This window comes from Mangifera indica, chromosome 5, assembly GCF_011075055.1.
Source record: "Mangifera indica cultivar Alphonso chromosome 5, CATAS_Mindica_2.1, whole genome shotgun sequence".
NCBI classification, from domain to species: Eukaryota; Viridiplantae; Streptophyta; class Magnoliopsida; order Sapindales; family Anacardiaceae; genus Mangifera; species Mangifera indica.
In genome coordinates this window covers 8,154,777-8,161,009 of record NC_058141.1, presented here as the reverse complement: position 1 = coordinate 8,161,009, position 6,233 = coordinate 8,154,777, and positions in this window count along the sequence as shown.

Here is a 6,233-nt window from a genome sequence, read left to right as displayed (position 1 = left end):
ATGGTCATCTAAACCCTTAAGGATATGTTACGAGCTTGTATGTTTTTGGAAGGCTATTAACAATCGATAGAGTTTGTTTATAATAACAGTTTCACTCTAGTATTGTAAGTTGGACTTGAGTTATAGGACCAAGGCTTGTTCAAATTAATTTTGATAAAATCAATTATGTCTCGCATACAAGTTGATTGAACTATCGGGCTACTAACTATGATGATACCTTGATCACACGGGGAACTAGTCATAGTCCCTCCTTTACCACATATGCACAGCTAAGGGACCACTAACTGAAAACCACCCTCATGTGGCTTTTATCATGGGCACTTGTATGATGCATTCCGTTAACTACTTAAGGAATTAATTGTGAAACCACTCCCTTACCATGCACCCATAAACTAAATTATGTGGCTAATACGCCTCAATGCTAAGTGTATGATACATCTCATTGGTATATATCTCTTATATAGTCTAATTGCTTTCACATTACTAGCCACTTATATACATAGCGAGTGGCTAACTAAGTATACACCTCTTTTCTAGGTTGTTACTATTTTTTACTCGATTCTTACTTGGACAAGGTTTGTTATCATTGTCTATACAGTCGAGAACCTTTAATTGGGTAATTATCCTTTTTCTTTCTTTCTTAGGCTTTCCTAAGTTTTTCTAGTTTAAATCCCATCATGCACTTAACTTAAGGGTAAAAGGGTAATTTTGTCTATTTTGGACTACACTAAGAGCCTTTCTCCTCGTTTGCTAATTGTTACCATGAATAGACACTCATCCAATACTGAACATTTGTTCACCCTAAAAATTTAGAACAATTATCTCATATTTGAAGTGTCTAAAATCATATCACAGGGTACCATTCAAGAGCTTATTAGTGGCCCTAGGAAACAAAATTTTATAACCTAAACTTGCCGTACTCTCCTTAAAATTTTCTAGCCCAAAAACCAAACACCTAATGTGTCCAAAAACTCTCGGCTACACCATGCAAAGTCTCCTAAAATACCACAAGACATGCACACACACAAGTTTCTCCATGCAAGCGTTTTAATCTTTACCACATGCATGCAAACCTTGATGATTCGACACAAGATCTCTAAGACTAAAAACAAGGAAATACAACCTACATTGCTCTATCACAACAAACCATAATTGTTGCCAAACTTAACCTAAGCCATCCTTAATGCATTAATTATATTTGAGGTTCAAGAATGCAACCTCTTGCATCACTTGGAAAATTTCCAAGATTCTAGCCATGAAAATTATCAAAATAGTCCATAATTCATTCAAAAACTCATCCAAGATTCAAGGATAACAAACTAACAATAAAATTATATCAAGCATCCAAGAAAACTAACCAAGATGCAATATCTTGAAAGAACAAGCCTACACTACTTACCTAAAATTTTCCAACAAAGAAGACCAACGTTGTTGCTTCTTTTCTCCCTTTTTTTACTATTCTTGGTCTTCTCCTCCTAGGCTGTCGGTGGTTGGTTTCCCCTCTAGCTTTATTCTCTTTCTTTCTCAACGTATAGACACAAAAAAGGTAAGGTGACACCTTGGTTTTCTTTTCTTTGGCTATCGGTTCTTGTTTCTTTAAAGTTCCATTTCTTCCCCTTTCTTTTTTTCAACTCTCTCTTTTCTTTTCTCACTTAAGGTGGCTGAACCAAAGAACCCTAAAATTTGCGTGAAAAATAGCTTATATAGTCTATCAACCCTAAGGTACTTAAGACTTCTAACTAACGAAGTCTCTAATGTCTTTTAACTAATTAGAAATCCATCACTTGTGATTAATTTATATGGATCAAACATTAGGCCCAAACAAAACTTCCATATCTAATTTTAGCTCAGTAAAAATAATATCTTCAATTCTGACTCGGTTTAAAATTGAAATTAAAAAAAAAGACATTAATACGCTTAGAATTTACTTGTGGGTGTTACATGGACTAACAAGGTTAAAGGCCATGTTATTTGTCATGCATGAGTCTAGAGTTTTAGCCATCTTGATCAATTTAATTATATTAAACATTTGAGTTCCATTCTTTGTTTTGTCATCCATTTTCTAATTAAGGAAAATGAAAGAGAAGGTTTAGGATACTAGCAATGGTTACAAAGGATGATGGTAATGACCATTTTACCTATAAGAGGGATGATTATAAGAAAAACAAATAGTAAGACCCTAATGAAGACAATATGTGATGGAAACCATTATGAGTGTGTCCTATTATGTGGATGATGACACAAACCCTGACTAGAATAATTTCGAGTCAAAAATTAAAAATGATGTATTATATATTAAGCCACCAAGTTGTGTATAGTCTGGTCGTGAAAATGTTAGGGCTAGTTTGTGTGACTTGATACATTTTGATAAATTATACACTGATGTTGGGTGTCTTAGCATCTGAGATGCTTGTGCATACGCTGAGGTCAGACGTCTTAACATCTAGGATGTTTGTGCAATTTTGGAAAAGGTTCGGGGTCTTGTTCACTTGTGATATGGTATCCATAACCCAAAGTTCAGCCAATATGGGTACACCTTATGATAAACATTCAGGATGTCTCATACTTTGACCAAGCATTTAGGACACCAACATATATCATTTGGCACTAGTCATCCGGGATGACACTGCCATTGAAGATAAAGTGTTGAGGGTTGAGATACTTAGATGGGCATCTAAGATGCTTGGAAAACATCTAAGAAATCACAACATGATTGGATATGGAACACTGTGCTTACCTACTCACTGAGTATGTTTCATTCACCATGTTCTTTTATGATTTTGCACGTATGATAGTTGAGCAGCGAGGCATCAATGAAGTTAACGGGTTAGCTTGTGGTGGCACCTGAGTGCAAGGGCATTTTTGTAAAATCTATACGTTGGACATTTTGATGTACTTTATTTTTACCCTTTTATATGCTATTATTATTACGGTTTGATTTAAGATGTGTGTATTTTGTTTTACTGAATAACAAATGCACTTTTGAGATTGTAGGGATTTATTAAATATCATACATGCTTATCGTTGTTTAATTTATGTAAGAAATTTTAAGTCGACACATCTCTTCAGGTGCGTATTCCGTATAGAGATATGTATCTAGAAAGCAGTGTTACACTACCACCTACATTCACTGTTGTTATGAATTTTAGGGTTTTTTTTTTTTTCTACCTTCAATCAAGACTAAACCCTAAAATTGAATACAACTTTAAACCCTTATTTTAATTGTTGAAAATTCAGATTCTATATCTATGTTGTTGTTCTCTGATAACACATGTAAAATTTAAATCTGATTTAACTTAATCACGCATAACATATAGAATGTCGAATTACATGTTTAATCTAAATATATAATAAAGAATAGGAATGTAGAAAAATCTATTCGAGTCATGCTTTTGAATTTGAAGAACCTTAGAAATCACCTAAAAACTGAAAACACGTTATGACAGGTTTTCTGCTCTATGTCATTGTGCCTTTATAACGGTTTTCAATGGGTAAAGTTGTATAAAAAATTAGATTTTAGAGTAGGGATCTTGCCGATTTATATAAAAGATTACACCCTTTCATCAAAGATCCAATAACCTAAAAACCCACATTAAACCATCCACCTAGACTAATAACTTTTAAATGTATTTAATTTATCTTTATCAATCGTTATAGCCCCAACAAAAATTTCTAACATCTACCGCTCATATATGACTGCATAACACATTGCTTCACTGAATACAACTGAATTATCCTCCAGCCTTTTTCTTCTTGAGCATAATAATAAATGCTGATCGAGTGTGGCTTTCGTGAAACCCTCTGCACTAGTGCTCAATAATTGCGATTTCTTTGGAGCCCAATCAAAAGTATTCAAATTCATGCCAAGTCAAAGTAGAAGTAAGTGAACAATATCCCTTTTTGTATAATTCAGTTAAATCTTTAAAGATTGTAGAAAATGCATGCAAATCGTAGTTTATTTATATAATTTGTGGTGAGCATGTAAGTATGGTTCTTTGGTCTGCATATATTTTTAGCAATCTTTGATTGACTTCGAATCTCTTAATGTTATGAAGGTTTATCATTAAGCCATTAGTGGTGGAAGCAAGGGCAAATGCTCGAATGCAAAGTGCAAAAACCCGAAACAGGAGCATACAAAAGAAGGTAAATTATGGCTACCCTCTTTTTGGATATTTTTTGGAATCTCATCAGTGGAGCTCCTTAATGCTGCCTTCACAGGAATCTGCTGAACGTGTTGATGAAGAGCTTATCCAAAATTGTATTGATCTTAACATTAATGAAATATCACTCTAAGATTTGTGCTCACAGGACAAAAATGCAAGCCTTTGAGATTACAATATCTCATCACAGGTTTCTGCTGCACTAGATCAGCGTCTAATTCTTTTTTAACCTTGAGATTACAATATTTCTTGTGATGTAGAAAACGAGGCCACATAATGGCAGAATTTGTTGATTGTACTGCATATTTTTCTAGGAAGCATATGTTTTTTTTTTTTTTTGCTAATGAGAAATTTCATCTTAGCTTAATCATCACTTTCAGGACCGAATCAACTATATTGAATAAGACAAATCCAGTGACAGACTCTATAACCACTTAACAAGTAAATTAAAAGTTTAATTTTGATATATTTCAAGAAGAAACTTAAATTCATACATTTTTATATATGTGGCCGCATATAATAAGCATACATTCCCAACAGTTATTTTAGCTTTTTTCTTTTATATCCTTTGGAATGTGTTGAGCATGAGCGTGGTCCTTGCATATTTATTATTTGGGGAAAAAAGACTATTTCCCACCCAAATTTTAGTCAAATCTCAAAGTCACACCTATAGGAGATGAAAAACTCAAACTCCTATCCATGGCTAAACTGCCATCCAAATTTTCAGTTAAAGATAAGGGTAAGATCATCATTTTACTTATAAAATTTAAAACTTCAAAATTTTTATCATTTCCCCCTCCAAGTTTTAAAAAGTAACACTTCAACCCATCCTCAAAATTTGAAAAGTTTAGATTTCACCCTTGGGGTTTGCTTCCTTCTTTGGTCACCACCAACGGCCGATTGTTTCCACCGATCTCCCTTCTCTGGCTACAAAGGATGATGACGAACGAATCTTCATTGCCTAGATCTAGATGACGAAGCGTCATCCTGATCTGGAAGAATAGACGAAAGATGACGCTTCGTCGTCCTTCATCATCTAGGTTGTGCGACAAAGAGATTTTTGTCTCTTCGTCACACCGTGTGACGAAGAGATCTTCGTCTCTTCATTGCACGACCATCGTAGCACCAGGAGAAGGAAGAGGTCAGAGATGACACTGGAGATGATGCCGGAAGATAAAGTTGAAGAGTGGGGGTGAAATAACTATTTTTGAAAGTATGGGGGGTGGATGAGCTTTGAAAAATATGAAAACCCTAGGTTTGGGGGTGAAAATGTTACTTTTCAAAGTTAAAAAAACTTTAGGTAAAGGTGAAATATTAGTTTCTAAAACCTGAGGGGTGGAAAATAATAAACTTTATAACTTTTAATATAAACAGTAAAATAACTATTTTACCTCTCTCTTTAACAGAAAAAATTAACAGAAGTTTGACTATGAATATGAGTTTAGGTTTTTCATCTCTCAAAAGTGTGGGTTTGAAATTAGGCTAAAATTTGGGCGGAAAATAGTCCTTTTTCCTTATTATTTGTGTTGGTCAGTATAGGTTTTATTCTGTATGTTGGAATGCTTTTATATGCTTGAATGAACTTTTACTTTGGCTGGAGTGAAGTGAATCACTCTCTCACCAAAGGTTTCATCTTAGAAGTTAAAACATTTTTCTTCCCTCTAATTGATGTAAATAATATTTTTTTTAATAAAAATCAAACATAAATAATAATTTTTTACTCAAAATTAAATTGATAAAAAAAACAATATTAGAAAATAAAATTATCATTTTCTCTCTACTACTTTATTTTCAAAATTATCATATAATTCTAAATTACTAAAAATTAAAAATAATTTTTTAAATATTCAAATTATGTAAAAATCTTTTTAATTTTTTTTCCTTTCACCCTCCCCCTTTCTTTCTCACTTCCTATGGTTAGGGGTGTCTTTTTTATGCATCAATGAATAAACTATAATTTTTTTAAAATACTGGGGCCAATTTTGAAAAAATTTAGTGGTTATTAGAAATTGGAAAAAGTTTAAAGTCTTTTAAAAATTTTTAAATTATTAGTTCGCCCCAATAACTTTAAAA